This window comes from Asparagus officinalis, chromosome 2 (genome assembly GCF_001876935.1).
Source record: "Asparagus officinalis chromosome 2, Aspof.V1, whole genome shotgun sequence".
In the NCBI taxonomy this organism is placed as follows: Eukaryota; Viridiplantae; Streptophyta; class Magnoliopsida; order Asparagales; family Asparagaceae; genus Asparagus; species Asparagus officinalis.
In genome coordinates, this window is record NC_033795.1 from 42106688 (window position 1) to 42127461 (window position 20774).

The following is a 20774-nucleotide window of genomic DNA, read 5'->3' on the forward strand; positions in this document are numbered from 1 at the left end:
ATGAACAATGTGATATATCCTATATGATAAAAATATGTGCAAGGATATATAAACTAACACAAGGGTGATATAATCAAACTACAAATATGATAGGGCAAAATATACAAGAGTAATAGGCAATTGGCCATATAAGATAAATGCATAAGCAAATGCACCAATGACAAACTCAAACACACTCAAATGATCACGAAGTTCGGACCTTCCGTCCTACGTCTCGGCTCCCCACCCTCGGGGAGAAATCCACTATCACAACCGGGTTTTCTACGCTCACCCGAATAACGTTTACACCTCACAATATCGGTTTTCAACGCTCACCGATCAACGTTCACAAATACTCATAATGTCGGTTTTCAATGTTCACCGATCAACGTCTACACTCCTCTCACTCGGTTTTCTAGCTCACCGAAAACTTTACAATCTCACAAAATAACAAATGATTGTTCTTAAATATGGATGAGAACACAATGAAGCTCACTCTTAATGTTACAACACTCACCAACCCAAATATACTATGCATGCAAATACAATAAGCTCAAGTGGGTGTGTGTAAACAATAAGTGAAATAAAATCTAACTCAAATAGCAAACTAGCAATAATAAGAATACGAAAATCAATAATAAAATTGCTAGAGAAAAAAGTTAGAAAAACTTCTCTATAAACACAAAGAAGAGGATGGAGAAGACTGAGGATGAATCCCTCAATTTGCAATGTAAGCTTTCTCCTTTGTAAACAAAAATCCCAAACTTAAAACAAACTTTAAAACCCTCTTAAACTTGTTTAAAACTCTCTCACATTGTTACTGGTAGAAGAGGGTTTGAGGGGTTTATATAGGAAGAGAAACTAACAACAAAAACCCCAAAGGAAAAGACCAAAAAACCAATAGAATCAAAAATCAGATTCTGTACAAAATGACCGTTGGAGTAAACGGCGGTCGACTGTAGGAATTTTTGAGCAGGCGGTCGACCGTGACGGTCGACCACGAAAGTTTCTGTTTGGCTCCGCAGGTAAAAACAAATGTGCGGTCGACCGTGGTGGTCGATCGTGAATTGATATATTAAAAATACAGGATTTGAAATAGATTTTCTGATTTTAAAATCCTGTTTAAAAATATCAAATAAATTCCAAAAATGTAAAACTTTGGGAAATAATTATAGACATGATAATACACATGCTACAAAAATTAGTTTTTAGAAAGGACCTCTCAAATAAAAAATATTATCATTTTGTAAAATAGTCCAAAACATGAAAGTTGTAAACACATGAGTTTTGACATTTTAGCTTAACCATGTTTTGAAACATTACAAAATAATTTTGTAGACTTAATAAAAGATGTATATAATGATTGTTAAGTCTATAAACTAAGAAAATAATATTTTTACAAATACAATAGAAAATAAAACATATGAGTATGTATATGAAAATATATTTGTTTCATATCTAAGTAGTTAAACCAAATCACAATAATAAATATGAAATATGTAATTTCATATTTATAAACATGAAAATCAAAACTTGTGTTGTATATATATATGACTACATATATATACAAAGAAACCAATAAAATGTGTGTGTGTGTGTGTGTGTGTGTGTATTATATTGAGCTAAAGTATTAAACACACATAATATAAATCTAAACTAGATATACCCAAGCAATCTTGATCTTCAATAAGCTTGACTTGGTACACTTACGGAAGAAGCTTGAACTTGGATCTTGAACTTGAATTGCAAAGGCTTCAACCACTCTTCCACCAACCTCCATTTGATATGATCGTTATGGCGCAATCCATCCAACCTCTAACATATTGTTTGTCTATAATAAATAATAAAATACAAACACTAGACAAATAATATTAGATGTAAATTGTTTGTTAAATCATCATCAAAACAAGAAGGCCAACAATCTCCCCCTTTTTGATGATGACAAATAATTTACACAAAGGATATATGCATGAAAGGAAATGAATATATAAATTATAATTCACATGCATATAAACAAGGAAATGTATACTCACAATGTTTCTCCCCCTTTGACAACATCAAAAAGGGGAACCAAAAGAATTAAGAGAGCAAAAGCTCCCCCTATCAATATGCATGAGTGAGTATAATACAAATATAGGGATTGCTCCCCCTATCAAAATGTCATATAGAATATATGCAATAAAAGATCATGAAAAACATGTGAGCAAGCATAAATAAAAAACATGCTAAACACCACTCACATACAAAAAGATAATGAGAACACATATAAATATGTTAATATGAAAATAGTGTCTCATATCAAAGAACATAAAAAAACATTTATAAAAGTAGATTTATGAAATCAAAAGAAAGAGAACATGAGAATCATGCAAAAAGTTTTCAAATGAAAACAAATGAACCAATGAAATCATAAATCACAAGTAAATCATATAAGAACATAAAACCAAATCATCATTGATTTTCAAAAATCAAGAGAGGCAATTATATCTAGCTCTTGAGCTAGTATCAACCCATATAAATATTTTAGCATCCGATAAACAAGATTTGGGAATAAACACTCAATAAATCCGGAGGGTTATAAACACAAACCTCTCATAAAAAACAAAGTTAATAAAATAAAAACAAAAGAATTTATCAAAAAAAATTGTTTTCATTTACAAGAATTTCAAAGCATTTTTCAAAACCAAGACAAAAGAAAAATAAAAATACTAAAATTCTTGGTTTAAAATCAAATTTGTTTTGGTACCCAAGTATTCTTGGTACCAAAAGGTTTAGGGACATGACCCCTATCATTAAAGCTCAAAGCCCTAGGGTTATGAACCCTCTTGGGCATATGTGATGCACTAACATGGTCAAAGTAATATTTACTCAAATGACCCTTCCAATTATAATTTGTGCAATGAAAGATATCCATTTGTTTTTGTGGACCTTTAGTTTGTGCACGGGAATCATTTGTAAATAAGGATTCTCTTTTAGAAATATTTTGCAAATGTGAAATATTTTGAAACAATGTTGGTCTACTTGAAATATTTTGCGATTTAGAAACTTTTCGCAAATCAAAACAAAACTTACCTAAGTGACCAACTCTACCACAAAAATCACAATGATACATATTAGCATGCTTATGATGAACAATGTGTGCATGTGTGTGTACATGTGATGAAGAAGAAGCCTTATGAGATGCACATGGAGTATTAGCAATCTTAGGTTTGTGTGCATCATAGCAAAATTTAGCAAGATGGCCTTTACGACCGCAAATAGAGCATTTGTAAACTTTGCTTTTAGAAGTGTCAACACGGGACTTTGCACACAAGTCCATAAGTTTCTTATGGTTAATAATGCATGAATTTAGAGTTGAATCTAAAGAGGTAATACGATTTTTAACATCATTCAACTCATCATTAGGCACATATGCATTAACATTAGAAGTAGAACATAAATAGTCATTTATGAAAGAAGCAGTATCATTCTGTATGTTCTCTACTTCTAACATGGCATTATCTTTTTCATGAGATAAGCTAGTTATAGATGTGGTTAATTTTTTATTTTCCAAAATTAACATGTCATTGTTTTCTTTAAGCATGGTATTTTCTTTTGTAATGACATCCAATTTTGACACTAGCTCCTCATGATCGGATTCTAAATTTTCATGCTTGCTTTGTAAATCAATAAAATCTTTATGCATTTTGTTATATGCATGTAATAATTTTTCGTTAGCACAAGCAAGTTCATCACTAGATAAATCATTAGTGGATTCGAACTCGCAAACCTCACTAGGGCTATTGCCTAGTGGCCGTGTGCATGATGCTTCATATGAACTTGAAGCCGGATCCTCCAAAGCTTGTCGGATCGCCTCCAAGTCCCCTTGATGTGCTTCAATAAGTTTCCATAAGTTGTAAGCACTATCAAAATGAATAAATTTGTTAGGCATAGATGAATCATGAGCATTTAGCAAATATTCTAACAAAATATTGTTCATTGTAAACATACGATGATCAATTTTATTCCACATGGATTTCTATGTAGTGGGCACAATATAAGCATCATCTATAATTTCCCATAAATCAAAGTGTTTAGATTGAACAAAAAGTTTAAATCTAACACACCATTGGGCATAGGGGAAATTATCTAATCTAGGAGCAATATTGATAGCATAACCTAAACAAGATGCATCGTTTATATCCATAATGTGTATATGCAAGCAAGATACAAAAATCAAAAATTGGATTAGCACAAAAAGATAACTTGGATATTTAACTCAAGGTAATTAGACCTTAAATCAAAGAGCACCAAACTCTGATACCAACTGTTAGACCCAAGAGGGGGGGGGGGGGGATTAGGGTCTTATGCTAATCTAATCTAAGTTTATGTTAATTAAAACTAATTAATAAGTTATCCTAGCAAGTATGAAATACAACAAGATATATGAGATAGGATAAGCAATATGAACAATATGATATATCCTATATGATAAAAATATGTGCAAGGATATATAAACTAACACAAGGGTGATATAATCAAACTACAAATATGATAGGGTAAAATATACAAGAGTAATAGGCAATTGGCGATATAAGATAAATGCATAAGCAAATGCGCCAATGACAAACTCAAACACACTCAAATGATCACGAAGTTCAGAACTTCAGTCCTACGTCTCCGTTCCCCACTCCCGGGGAGAAATCCACTATCACAACCGGGTTTCTACGCTCACCCGAATAACGTTTATACCTCACAATGTTGGTTTTCAACGTTCACCGATTAACGTTCACAAACACTCACAATGTCGGTTTTCAACGTTCACCGATCAACGTCTACACTCCTATCACTCGGTTTTCTAGCTCACTGAAAACTTTACAATCTCACAAAATAAGAAATGATTGTTCTCAAATATGGATGAGAACATAATGAAGCTCACTCTCAATGTTACAACACTCACCAACCCAAATATACTATGCATGCAAATACAATAAGCTCAAGTGGGTGTGTGTAAACAATGAGTGAAATAAAATCTAACTCAAATAGCAAAGTGGGTGTGTGTAAACAATGAGTGAAATAAAATCTAACTCAAATAGCAAACTAGCAATAATAAGAATACGAAAATCAATAATAAAATTGAAATAGCAAACTAGCAATAATAAGAATACGAAAATCAATAATAAAATTGCTAGAGAAAAGAGTTAGAAAAACTTTTCTATAAACACAAAGAAGAGGATGAAGAAGACTGAGGATGAATCCCTCAATTTGCAACGTAAGCTTTCTCCTTTGTAAACAAAAATCCCAAACTTAAAACAAACTTTAAAACCCTCTTAAACTTGTTTAAAACTCTCTCACATTGTTACTGGTAGAAGAGGGTTTGAGGGGTTTATATAGGAAGAGAAACCAACAGCAAAAACCCCAAAGGAAAAGACCAAAAAACCAACAGAATCGAAAATCAGATTCTGTACAAAATGACCGTTGGAGTAAACGGCGGTCGACCGTGAAATTCTCGTGGTCGACTGCGAGCCATTTTCGAAACTCAGAAAATTTCAGGAACTTTGACGGTTGACCGTGGCGGTCGACCGTGGGAATTTTTGAGCTGACGGTCGACCATGGCGGTCGACCGTGAAATATTCTGTTTGGCTCCGCAGGTAAAAGCAAATGCGCGGTCGACCGTGATGGTCGACCGTGAACTGATATATTGAAAATACAGGATTTGAAATAGATTTTCTGATTTTAAAACCCTGTTTAAAAATATCAAATAAATTCCAAAAAATATAAAACTTTAGGAAATGATTGTATACATGATAATACACATGCTACAAAAATTGGTTTTTAGAAAGGACCTCCCAAATAAAAAATATTATCATTTTACAAAATAGTCCAAAACATGAAAGTTGCAAACACATGAGTTTTAACATTTTAGCTTAACCATGTTTTGAAATATTACAAAATGATTTTGTAGACTTAATAAAAGATGTATATAATGATTGTTAAGTCTATAAGCTGAGAAAACAATATTTTTACAAATACAATAGAAAATGAAACATATGAGTATGTATATGAAAATATATTTGTTTCATATCTAAGTAGTTAAACCAAATCATAATAATAAATATGAAATATATAATTTCATATTTATAAACATGAAAATCAAAACTTGTGTTGTATATATATATGACTACATATATATACAAAGAAACCAATAAAATGTGTGTGTGTGTGTATATTATATTGAGCTAAAGTATTGAACACACATAATATAAATCTAAACTAGATATACCCAAGCAATTTTGATCTTCAATAAGCTGGACTTGGTACACTTGCGGAAGAAACTTGAACTTGGATCTTGAACTTGAATTGCAAAGGCTTCAACCACTCTTCCACCAACCTCTATTTGATATGATCGTTATGGCGCAATCCATCCAACCTCCAACATATTGTTTATCTATAATAAATAACAAAATACAAATACTAGACAAACAATATTAGACGTAAATTATTTGTTAAATCATCATCAAAACAAGAAGGCCAACAAATCGGATAAAAAGCCCTTAGCTCTTTATCAAGGTAAGCCCAAGGCACGACATATGGTCGATTCTTTCGGCTCTCATCGATCATCATGGACAAGCCCTTGGTACCTCTTCAGGGTAAATCCAAGGCATAACGACTCCTCAGTCGGATAACAAGCCCTTGGCTCTTTATCAAAGTAAGCCCAAGGTACAACATATAGTTGATTCCCTCCGACTCTCATCGATCATCATAGACAAGCCCTTGGTACCTCTTCAAGGTAAATCCAAGGCACAATGACTCCTTAGTCGGATAACAAGCCCTTGGCTCTTTATCAAGGTAAGCCCAAGGCACAACATATGGTCGATTCCCCTGGCTCTCATCAATCATCATGGATAAGCCCTTGGTACCTCTTCAGGGTAAATCTAAGGCACAACGACTCCTCAGTCGGATAACACGCCCTTGGTTCTTTATCAAGGTAAGCCCAATGCACAACATATGGTCGATTCCTCCGGCTCTCATCGATCATCATGGATAATCCCTTGGTACCTCATCTGGAATAAAACCAAGGCACAACCCTTTGGCCGACTCCTACAGTTTTCTCTCGGCCTTAGGGGAAGGAAAGCCCTAATCAACTCTCAAGAGTTCTAGGCATTCGACTCCTTAGTCGAATAACAAGCCCTTGGCTCTTTATCGAGGTATGCCCAAGGCACAACCTTATAGTTGACTCTCACAGTCACTACTCGACCATACGGGGATTATGAAGACATAGGCACCTCCGTAAGACCTAGGCACCCAACTTTAGAGTTGTCATTCTGCCAAAAAGGTATTCATAAGCCTGAGGTATGAGTATTAAGTGTAGGGCCAATACTTAGTTGATCTAAAAACTTAAGCAGTCATCTGTCGAGTTTTGGTCAAATGAACGCTCAGCCAAAATAATGCATCAAGTGAACTGGTTGTCATAAGTCCCCAACACGGGTTAACACATTACAACTAACTCACTTCAGCAAACATCTCAAATGAGAACAAAGCTACAAAGCTAAAAGAATATAAACAATGAAGGTAAGCTAAAAAATAAAAACAAAAGTTAATTTTCATTCAATAAGAGTAAACTTCGTTACAAACTTCTCTACAAAAAAAGAGAAGGAAGAGAAACATGCAGGTCATCAAAGCTCTTGACCAGATTCGAGAGTTGGACTTGGCGGACACCTGGTGGTGGCAATTGAAGAAGATACCCTAGGGCCTCTGTAGGCATCGAAAATTGCCTATAGGTATCCACGAACAGCTCAGTGTTAAGAAATGACGATGAACGTCACCATCTGGTTCACATAATCTTGATTGATGTCAGTGAACGCTTGAAGTAAGCCGACGAACTACGTGAAACAACGAAACTTCGGAATGATGAAGATATGAACCGATCGGGAACCTCGTATCGTTCACAAATGGTGAAATACCCTTCGTGTCTCATTTATTCCGTGGATGATTTAATCATTGAAACTTGTAGAACTCCTCGTCAACTTTCCAACGCACTTGGAATCACTCAAATCCGAGTTCGGACGAAGAATTTACGGTGAAAACAATCAAACAGGCATAACGAGCGTCTCAGGCTAAACCGAGACACCCGAGGTGTCTCGGCCAAGGCCGAGACACCCTTGGGTGTCAGGTGTCTCGGCCCTAGTTGAGACACCAGAGGGTGTCTCCAGCACAGATTCGTCCCGTGCCTATAAATACAAGCCCCAGAGCCTCTTTCTTTCAGATCTGGAGTTTTGGGAGAATTGGCGAAGCCCTGCCGGACTAAAGAGTGATCGAGTTCTTCAACGCAAGAGATCGAGAGTCGTCAGATCTGCATCACCCGCATCCGATCCTTAGTATTATCCCGTTGTGATAATTCTAAGAAGAGCAATTATCTCGCTGTTGTCGAGATAAGCGCTTCTGCTTCTAGATTCCTTCGCGGATCGACGAAGTTCTGGACCTGATCTGATTACCAGGTAGTCCATGGATATCAATGTCTCCGTCACCGGTTAAAGACCCACGCAAGCAAGAAACGACGAACGGATCTTGCGTTATTTTCGAAAAGTTGTAATCTTTCATTTTCTTATTCTTTTTATTGAATATCTTGAATTCTTTGTAAGCGATCCAGATTATAATGAATTCGACAATGAAGGCAACTTTCTCCGAAAACAAACTGGCGATCACAGTGGGAGCCAACAGCCTCGCTGCCGAGGCTGTCGTGACGTAACCGGCATTCAAGATCCGGGTGAATAAAGAGATCGAATACGAATTCGATCAACAAAAGTTTGAAGAGTACCTCTCTTCCTCCTCCTCCAGATCCACCTCTCCAAACAGGCGCATGAAGACCTCCTCTTCCAGGAACGCTCGCGGGACCTCAGGGTTGAAGATCCAAGATCCCCTCGCCGCTGCTGCACCCGTGCCCCGTGACGTCCCTGCAGCATCCAAAGAGGTCAAAGCTGCAGATCCGGACCTCCCCTCCGTCGTGAAGGTAACTGCTGAAGGTGCTCCAGCTTTGTCGAAGAGGGCGCACCAAAGACGGCGTCAACGCCTTGCGCGACAATTGGCTAAGGCCGCAGAGTCGATGGACGGGATCCGCTACACGGAGGATCTGAAATCAAGGCAGCACCAAGAACAGTAACGGCGAACCGCCAACCTCTCCTCTAAGGCGGAGACGAACGAATGGGTCCGCGTCAAGAAGACTCGTTCCACTCTCGAAGAGCGAATCAAGAAACACCGCGCATTGCTCGCGCATGCCCGAGTCCTTCTGCAGAAAGCGGAAGAGATGCAGAAAGAAGAGACGGTCAAGAAGCCGCCTAGACATAAGCAGGTTTGGGTGCCAAAGACAAGACCAGCACCTAAGACAAAAGTGGACAAAGTTACCGTCCAACCTACTTAAAATCCAGATCCTGTTTCCCCTGTCCCCGCACCTCCAACAGAGCCAGGTAAGAACGTGGATCCCACAAGATCTAGAGTTCCTTTGAAAGGTCACCTCGGTCCTTTACTGGAAGATCGAGGTAAAGCACTTGTTAAGGATCGATTAGGACCGTTGAAAGGTCCCCAAGCAACAAACCAGACTGGGGGTCGTACCAATCCCCCTAAGAAAGATAACAAAGGGAAAGCCCCTGTTACCGACCGCATTGGATTGCGGGTTGAAGTTCAAGAGCCCGTTAGGTTTTCACGCTCGCAAAAGCGTAAACTTGGACGAGCAACTTTTGAAGACGCCAATAAAGCGTCATATCCCCAGAGGGAAACATATTCGTCTGATGACGATAGTGTTATACTTGGGAAGTCATGCCAACACTCTATGGGTTGCTCCAGTTATCAAACTAACGAGTTGTACTATAGAGCCGGGGGTACGGATAAGTCTCGAAAGAGAAACATTCGAGACACGGATTCTCGTTGTCCGTGTGCCAACATAATCAAGGCAGTGCTATCAGAATGCTGCTGTTCTAAAGCCCCAAGAAAAGTTTCTGTGTTTGAGAGAATCTCCACCAGAACATCCGAGGCCAGACCAAGACACTTCCGTAGAAGGAAACCTACTCTTCAGGAGGATGAATTTCCAGAAGTCTCCGTCAATATGACCGGGAGAGGGAAGTCAACGCGACGCTTTAGTCCAGATCAGTTCACCGAGGTGTCCCAACGTATGACTCGATTGCGATCAGGGACCAGTAGGCGAAAGAACTACCAAAGAATACAGAAGGGACTTCCTTCAGAAGATGAAACTTCGGAGGTTTGCTCGGATGCCTGCTCGGATGCTTGCTCAGCGATGGCTTCCGATGACACCGCTTCAAGTGCAGGACAGCCCTATGAGTCACTTATGATTAGCGCCGAACAGGTGACTAAGTTGATCGAGGACGCTCTGACTGAGCAGAAGGAAAATTTCAAGTTCGAAATGGAAATGGCCATGCAGCAGATGAGAGAAATGCATGACCAGCAGATCGCGACACTGACAACTCATCAAGGAGAGTCTAGTCGTCATAACAATCCGAATCAAAATGATAACGAGCGGGAAGAGGATAATGCCAACATGAACACCCCTCCCGTCAACAACAATAATGGGGGTGGCCCTTTGGATGATAACAACACGAAGGAGGATCACGTTACTTCTCCCCGAAATCACTCGAAAACAGATATGAGTGAGGATAAGAAGATGAGGGACTTGGAGAGCAAAATCAACGCGTTGATGAATGCTCAAGAAGTGAAGAGGTCCGGAATACCATGTCCATACCCAAGGAAATGGGAATCAATTCCATATCCGGCGAAATTCAATTTGATCAATTTCACGCCGTTTGATGGGAAGGGTTCCCCTATCCAGCACTTGATATATTTTAAGTCTCACTTAGGAATAATCTCTGGGAATGAACATTTAATAGTGCGGTCATTCGTTGGCACTCTTCGAGGAGCGGCCTTCAATTGGTATCGCCGTCTTAAGCCAGGGAGTATCAACAGTTGGGATGACATGGAGGACATGTTTTTGACAAACTTTTTCGACGATGACACCGAGATTTCAATCAGCACACTATTTGACGAGAAACAAAAAAATGGTGAGACGGTTGAAAACTTCGTGAAGAGATTCCGAAACAAAGCAATGAACTACAGGGATCCGGTCAGCGAAGACTTTATCCTCAAGACTTATCACAATAATCTTTTATTGGACATCCTCGAAGCTATGGGAATGGCACCACCAAAGACCTGGAAGGACTTAAAAGTGCAAGGAGAACGAGCCGAGCGATTCCTTAAAAGGAAGAAGGCAGAAAGAGGTCAAACGGCAAATAATGCTCCACAACAGAACTTTGTCCCTAAGGGTAAAGGAAAAGCACAAGCGAACGCAGTGGATGCGAACCAGACATTCGAAGTGCAAGCGCAACCGCAACAGCAGCAGCAGAAGACGCCTCAACAATATTCGAAGTGCAAGCGCAACCGCAACAGCAGCAGCAGAAGACGCCTCAACAATCAAGGTGGCAACAACAACCTCAGAAGCAAAAGGGCTCGGAGCCGAAATTCCCGAAGGTTTATTCATTTAAAGAGGATGAAGTTCCCGGTATTTTCAAATACCTTATAGAGAACAACAAAATCAAATTGCCTCCGATCCAGGATCAGGAAGATGCTAAAAGAATTAGTGATCCAAAATACTGCGCATTTCATAGAACGGTGCACCATCCTACCGAGGCGTGCTACGCCCTTAATGATAAGATTCAAGCTCTAATCGACGTTGGGGTCATCACTATGAAGCAACCTAAGGAGAAGAAAGTGGGTGCAAATACGGTATCGATTAGCTTCGGTTCTGTTCCCTTGAATTGGTTCCAGCATGAGCTGGTAATAAATGCAGCAGTGAAGACCGTGAATGATGATCCTCACAAACAGCATCAGCAAGGATTTGTGCCACACACAGCCCCGAATGGTGAGATCCTTTGGGTTCATCTAGATTTGATTGGAGATGAACAATGGACTGGAGCCTCTTCTAAGAAAAGGTCAAAAGGAAAAGGTAAGTCTTGTTATGGAGCTTCTGCTATTCCAGGAGAAGACGATGATGAAATTCCAACCTTCCCATTTTCTGAAGATGAGCAGGAGGCCTTTGCTATTAGGAGCGGGAATGAATATCACTACAAATATCTGGATGCTTCCGAGCAACTGGCTAAGCAGGGGGTAACCAAAGCCGTTCCCTCCAAGACATTAGCAGAACTGGGGATTGTCGCAACTCCCCCAACACCTATAGCCACGGAGAAAGTCCAAAGAGCCTCTACACCAGGAAGCCCAAAACCCGAGGCAGTCTCGGTTCAATCAACCGATTGGAAGAGATAAACCGGGGAGCTCGAGTACTCTGCATCGCTTCGATATCATGGCACAACTAGCTAATATACCGGCTAGAATAATGTTGTATGAATTGCTGCGTCTCTCAAAAGACACGAGAGAAGCATTACAAGAAGCTTTAAGCAATTCTGAAGTTTTTCTGACTAGAATCAAGCCATCTCCGGAAGAACCGGAGCCGTCAGTTCAACACTGTAATCTCGCGGCGCACCATTTTCCCTGCATTTCCTTCACCAAAGAAGACATGCAGATGAAAAACTCAAAGCACGATTAGCCTCTGTATTTCACCGGCCACATTGGCTCTAGCGTTGTCAACCGGATCCAAGTCGATCCGGGTTCCGCTATCAGTATCATGCCATTCTGATTGATGCATAATCTCGGAATACCGGCAAGTAAGCTAGCATCCACGGGCACTATGATCTACGGATTCAACACCAGTGGGTCCAGACCCTTAGGAAATATTCGAATAAAATGTCAGATCGGGGACTTAAAGTCAGAAGTTACCTGCTACGTGATTGACGCGGAAACATCCTATAACTTACTGTTGGGTCGACCCTGGATCCACGGTAATCTTATAGTCCCGTCAACTCTTCACCAATGCCTCAAATATGTGGACACAAATAATAAAGTCAAGACGATGGTCGCGGATAAGCAACCGTTTAAAGGGTTGGAGAACTATTTCACCGATTCCCTTCTATACGGTGCTGAATCCGATACTGAACCATCGGCCCAAGGAACGGATAGCGGGGATGAAGCTGATACTGAAGCTGGGTTTGATTATGATGGTGGTTTTGTACTTAATGATATTGTACCCATTGTAATCAATCTTGACGATGAAGAATCATCGAAAAGTAGTTGTAACTGGCAACTTGCCGAAGAACTATCAATAAACGATGATTTAGAGTACTCGATGTGTCTTGATAATATCACTAAAGAATTGTATGACAACCCTGACTTGTATATGCCACTTCAATCATTTTGCATGACGAAAAAGCAGGTACAAGATCCATGCGGAACGACACTTGTCATCCCTGCAGGGACAGGGGGTGGAAAGGATGTCGTCTACGGTAAAGGAAGAGAATCTTCGATACCCGACCACTTCTTGGAAGAAGAAAATGATGATGATAAACCTACTCCTCACCTATTTAGGTATAATACTAAAGCGCGCAATCTCATGGAAAAGTATGGATATGATTTCACGCTAGGAAAGGGTCTTTGCTTTGGTCGAGGTCCGCGAGTTCCACCTCGAATGGCCTATGTACCAAAAGGAAAACCCGATGATTATTATCGCCACAAAAGAGGTCTAGGTTATGTCTCCTCATCCGACGATGAGTGTTGCTGGCAAGTCATTGATCAAATTGCTAACAAAGCTAGAAACGGATATTCTTCTGACTCTTCGGCTTGGGATTCCGACGCTAGTCTTGGTGAAATGTTCAAAAAGCTAATGTCGAACATGGCTACGGTTGATCCTGCTACAATGGAGGAAGACGATCAAATGCCAACTTGGGAGGACCCTTGGGTTCATCACCTAAACATGCAATACGGCGATAGGTTCGAACAAAGAGAACCTCCCACCGAGGATCAGTTGGCCCAAGTGAATATGGGAAGCGAGGAAAATCCGAAGCCGATATTCATTAGCGATAGCCTCCCGTCGGAAGAGAAAGAAGAGTTAATCTCTCTTATCAGGGAGTACATCGATGTGTTCGCCTGGAATTATGAAGATATGCCAGGACTCGACCCAAATGTAGCAGTGCATCGTCTTAATATTAAGCCGGATGTCAAACCTATTAAACAACAACAAAGACGGTTTCGTCCACAGATGATGAAGGCAATCAAGGCCGAAGTTAAAAAGCTTATTAACTCGGGCTTCATTACGGAAGAGCAACATCCAGAGTGGCTTGCTAATATTGTCCCGGTCCTTAAGAAGAATGGAAAAATCAGGGTTTGTATTGACTTTAGAAACCTCAACGCTGCCTACCCAAAAGATGATTTTCCCCTTCCCATCATAGATGTCATCATCGACAATACGTGCGGGTTCGAGAGGATGTCTTTCATGGATGGGTTTTCTGGTTATAGTCAAATAAAGATGCATCCAGATGATGAAAAGCATACCACGTTTAGAACACCTCTCGGCGTTTTCTGCTACACGGTCATGCCCTTCGGCTTAAAAAATGCAGGTGCCACATATCAGAGAGCCATGTCGAAGATTTTTTAGGAGCATCTCCGAAAGACTGTCGAATGCTACGTGGATGATTTGGTTGTGAAAAGTCGTGATAAGAAAGATCACATTAAAGACTTGAAGACCATGTTCGACTTGATGCGAACCCATCAATTGAAAATGAATCCTACCAAGTCTTTCCTCGGAATGTCCAGTGGTAAATTCCTAGGATTCGTCGTCACCACCAAAGGTATTCACATCGACCCTGATAAAGTAAATGCAATTAATGAATTACAACCTCTGAGAAACCTCAAGGAGCTCAGAGGATTGCAAGGGCTGTTAGCTTATATCCGTCGATTCATCTCGAACCTCTCAGGAAAATGCCAACCATTCTCCAAGCTCACAAAGAAGGGCGTGTCATTCGTATGGGACGACGCTTGTTAAAAGGCATTCGAGAGTATTAAAGAATATCTCTCAAAACCTCCCGTACTCGTCGCATCAAAATCGGGCAAACCGTTCTTGATTTATGTCAAGGCGACGAGCCACTCATTAAGTGCATTACTTACACAACCGTTCTTGATTTATGTCAAGGCGACGAGCCACTCATTAAGTGCATTACTTACACAAGATGACGATAACAGTCATGAGCAGGCGGTATATTATTTAAGCCGAACCATGGTAGGCGCTGAATCTCGATATCCTATGATTGAGAGAGAATGCCTCGCCTTAGTGTTCGCTATTCAGAAGATGTGGCATTACCTGATTGGACAGACCATTTATGTCATCTCTAAAGTTAACCCAGTCCGAGTATTCATGACTCAACCAGCTTTCATGAATTGGCGATTAGCAAAATGGGCCTTACTCTTGTCCCAATACGACTTACATTTTAAACAACAGAAGTCAGTAAAAGGACAGACCATCTGTGATCTCCTGGCAGCTAATCCAACTACGGATACCGCCGAGATATATGACGACCTACCCGATGAAACCCACAAAGTCAACGCAACTTCGCACCAGTAAGTATGGCATTTATACTTCGATGCCGCTTCACGAGCAGCTAATGTAGCGAGTGCTCTTAGAGGTTCTAAGATTTCTTCCAGAGTTGGAGTTGTCTTAGTTTCCCCAGGAAAACACGTGATGCCTCGAGCTTACTCGTTGACCGAACCGTGCTCAAATAATGTAGCCGAATATAATGCATTACTCATAGGGCTCAGTTTCGCCAAAGAACTGGGGGTTGAGTATCTCGAAACCTTCGGTGATTCTCAACTGATAGTTAAACAAGTTCATGAAAAGTACGAGGTCCGAAGTCAGGATTTAATACCATACCATAAGATGGCAGTGGAGATGGCAGAATCATTCAAAGGATTCTTTATTAAACATATTCCACGGTTGCAGAATACCTACGCAGACGCGTTAGTAGCATTAGCCGTATCCCTGGTGCAACCTCCTGAAACAGAACAGTTTGTTACAATAAGGACTCACTAACTCCTAGTGCCGATCTATGATGAAGATGGCGAAGAAGAAGATATTAAGGAAACACACTCAACTCAAGTTGAGTTTGAACCCCGAGATTGGCGTTTCCCCATCATCGATTACGTCTTACATGGAATCTTACCAGAAGACGTGAAGGAAAGACCGAGATTGGCGTTTCCCCATCATCGATTACGTCTTACATGGAATCTTACCAGAAGACGTGAAGGAAAGATATTCAATCCGACGAAGAGCACCGAGATTCTACTATAATACGGAGAATCGAACGCTATATCGCAGGGGGTATGATAGATTGCTAGCACGTTGTTTGTCGACAAAAAAAGCTGAAGAAGTCCTTAAAGAGGCACACGAAGGAGAGTGTGGCGCGCACCAACCCGGCCCCAAGCTTTATGACCGTATCAGAAGAATGAGATATTTTTGGCCTTTCATGATGAGTGATGCAGTCGCGTATGCCCGAAAGTGTCAGGCGTGTCAAGTACATGCGAATTATATGCATCAACCTCCGGAGCATCTGCATCATTCGGTTACGTCGTGGCCGTTTGAGACCTAGGGAATGGATATTGTTGGTCCTATAAATCCCCCGTCAGTTAAAGGTGACCGGTTCATCCTAGCAATTACCGACTACTTCTCCAAATAGGCTGAAGCGGTTCCGCTCAGAGAAGTTAAAACGAGCAACGTCATTGCATTCATCAAGCACCATATCATCTACCGGCATGGTGTCCCAAGACAAATCATACATGACAACGGTCCTCAATTCGTCAGCAATGCATTCATCAGGTTTTGTGAAAAGTTCAAACTTCAGGACATCTCGTCGATAGCTTATAATCCCACAGCGAATGGATTGGCCGAAGCCTTCAATAAGACTATCATAAAGCTTTTGTCAAAACTCGTGAAAACTAATAAACGAGACTGGGATAACAAGCTTGGCGCGGCTCTATGGGCCTATCGTACCATGGTGCACACACCGACGGGAGCGACCCCATATTCACTGGTATATGGATATGAAGCCGTTCTTCCATTGGAGATTCAAATCCCGTCACTTCGAATCGCCCTCGCGACTCAAATGACGACCAAAGAGCAACATCAGAAGTGCCTTGAAGAACTTGAAAGGCTAGATGAGAAGCGTTTAGAAGCTCAACAGCATATCGAATTCTACCAAGCCAGAATCTCTCGAGCTTTCGACAAAAAGGTTCGACAACGGAGTTTCAAAGAAGGGGATTTGGTTTTAGCTGAGAGGCGGCCTATGATCCTTAACTCCAAGAAGAAAGGTAAATTTGAACCCAAATGGGAGGGACCATTCGTAGTAGAGACAGTCTACTCGAGTGGCGCATATCGCCTAGTCACCAAGGACGGCGACCGGCTTATGATGCTGATAAACGGCAAGTTCCTAAAAAAATACTATCCTTAGTATCTTTAGGATAACTAATGTATCAGGAAGTTCCCAGAAGAATATCACATGTGGTATTCTTAGGGATAACCCAGTCACTGTAGAAGTGATGAATAAGAAATCCACATTCGAACTCTGAATGTCGGAATGTTTCTTCTTATTATTGTCAAATTCTCTAACTCTCATGAGTTATTTTTGTGAGACGAGATCCAATCCTTTGACAGGTTAATCTTTCCTCACCAAACCATCCGCTGATCAAATTAATCGACAGTGGATTCACCAAAATTTCTATCCGCCAGTCATTGGTAATTCTCAGACTCAACATGTTAGGTCCTAATCACTTAGCATTAAAGTCCTCTTTTGAGTGATAGTACGAGTTGGCATTTTCATTGCTACCTGTATTCCACTCTCTTTGCTTTCAGGTCAACCCTATAAAAGTTAGAGCTAAAGCCAAATTCCTCTCTCGATTCCTTCCATGAACGAGAGGTCCACTTTCAATTCGAACAATCAAACCTATAAAAGTTAGGATTGTTCCTAATCTCACTTAGTCAAGCCTACAAATAGTTAAGACTAAGACCGAGTCATTCCTTTTTCGATAAACGAAAGTCTGCCTTTGTTCCTTTTTCTACCAAACCTATAAAAGTTAGGGTCGAAATTGGGCTTTCTCCTCAATAAATGAGGGATTCTTTTTGGATCAAATGACCAATCCTATAAAAGTTAGGGTCGTTTGAATCTTTCCGATTCTCGGAGTGGAGATCCCACTCTTAGTTTCATCTCTTCGGATTCTGGGGGTGGAGATCCCACCTTGAGTTTCCTTTCCAAACTGTAGATAAAATATAAAATTCTTCCTCTTCAATACTGGGAGATAGAATATAAAATTCTTCCTCTTTCATTTTCCAGTCCGTCTTTACCCTGAGAAAAGACGTAATTCCCAACTTCCAATTCGTGCACTTTGTGCACGGGGAATTTTATCTCAACTCCTAAATAGAGATAAGCCTACACCTAACACGCATTGCCGGTTTAGTTTTTCAGCGATTGAAAAAGATACCAGAGTTTAATTCTGGGGACTTTTATCCCGAATCCTAAGTAGGGATGAGTCAACGCCTAATACGCGTTGCCGGATGCCACGTTCCCATAAGAAAAGGCGAAGTCTATTTATTCAAAATCATAGTATTAAGTCTAAGAGAAATAATTCTCTTAGCACAACGTTACATGCAGAACGGACTAAAACAATCCGCATGCTAGCCCGATTCAAACGGCAACCGGTAAAGGCATGTCAAACCCGTTGAAAGCTGGGGGTTTGCCAAAAATCCTAAAGTCTATGTCTAACACGCATTACCGTTTTAGTCTTTCGCCGATGGAAAAAGACACCAGGGTCTAAACCTGGGGAATTTTATCCCGAAGCCTAAGAAGGGATAAGTCGTCGTCTAAAACGCGAGGCTGGGTACATTTTCCCTATAAGAAATGGTTAAGTCTATGTATTCAAAATCATAGCATTAAGTCTAAGAGAAGCGATTCTCTTAGCACAACGTTACATGTGAGACGGGTTTTAATAATTCACATGCTAGCCCGATTCAAACGGTAATCGGTAAAGGCATATCAAACCCGTTGATGGCTGGGGGTTTGCTATGTCAATTAAGTTCATAATAAAAAAAAAGAAATATCATAATGAAATCAAATACTGGGTCTCTATCAATAGATCAAGTCAGAGCATACAATAAAAAGCTCATTAGCCCGAAGGCAGTTGGCGGTTAAGAACATGAGATTCTAAATTAGAAAGCCTATCTGCATAACTCTGCTCAAGTTCTACCTGCAGATCAGCTCGGACAGATTCTTCAGAACTGCTCAAGATCTTAACGGCTTCATTCTTCAGCTTCATCAATCTCTCCTGTGTAGATCCTAGCCTCTAGAGTGCCTGTCCACGAGAACTCTCTAATCAAGCCAGTTCTTCTGCAATGATAGCACCAGACTCCTCGGCGTGCTTCAAGGCCTTCTTCAACCTATCCACTTCCTCGCGGTTGGAATCCAAAGAGCTGAGTAACTCGGCTCTATCCATATCCTTCCTCGCCACAGTAGCCATCAGCTGCGCAACGGAATTCTTATGTGACTGAAGCTCGCTGCCGATGGAAGATCTCAGGTCGTGCCACTGTGCCAGCCTATGCTCCATCTGAGAGGACACGAAGGAAGAAGCTCCATTAGCCTTCAATTCCTCTAACTCTCGGATCTCAGACTCCAGAACAGTAAAATCGGCGGTGAAGGAATCGGCCAACTCTGGATACCCTTCTTCTCTGATCATCGTCATGTAGCGAGAAAGGGAACGCCTGAACTGATCGAAACAATACTCTCGATGAAGAAGTTTCTCGATCATGCCGTTAAAAAAGACGGTGAAAAGGCCGAGATCCGTGCGAAAAATGTCTTTGTTGGGATCGGTATCGGCCAAAAGGGCGCGGACACGCTCATATAGAGATGATCGAGATCCTACAAGCAATAGTGTGGGAAGGTAAGAGATTATCGAACATGATAAGAGAATTTAAAAGCAAATTGCAAGCTACCAGTACCAGTAGAGGTCCCCACAGGTTGGAGTCCTACGGCTGGTTCTGTTAGTCTAGTCTCAACAGGCTCCGAGATAACAGCAGAGGTGGTCATTGAGGGTATATCAACCCCTGTAGGCAAATCGGTAGTACCTCCCGGCTGTGGCGGGGAGACACCGCTGTTATGCAAGCTATCGGTCCCAGAAACTGTAGTTGCATCAGTCATAACGGCTGGTCCTATAGTTACACTTCTTTATTAGCCAAATGGAAATTTAGACAAATAAGGAGAATCGGGATGATAGGATCGTCTGCATACCTGTAAGTCCATCATCCTCAGGCACACGGGAAACGCCAGGAGTCATAAGAGTATCAGTCCCGGTGGCTGTTCCTATGATTGCACTCCTCCGTTAATAAAAAAAATCAGACAAATGAAAAGGAGCACGACGTCCTAGATTATATACATACCTGCAAGTCCATCACCCCGGGGTAAACTAGAGATGCCGGGAATCATGAATGAATCAGTCCCAATGACTGGTACTGTAATGATAATTCTTCGTTAGTCAGACAAAAGATCAGGCAAAATGAAGGGAATTAGATATATACCTGTAGATGAATCACTCTCAAAGGATGGTCCTGCGGCTCCTGGTGACCTGTCAGCCAGCATGTCGACTAATAGTCCAATATCGGATCCTGAGAAACTTGGTGCGGAGACATACCCCTGTTCCTCAAGACCTGTATCATGAAAGGCCTCATCCTCAACTGGCCTCTCTAATACGACATCTGCAGAATAATTTAAGTGTTGGATATATACAAGAAAATGGGGAAAGAAGAAAAAGCTCAAAGGTACCTGCAGTAGGAACAGAAGATTCTTTTTCCCCAATATCCATGCTTGGATTCTTCAAGTTATCTGAAAGAAAGC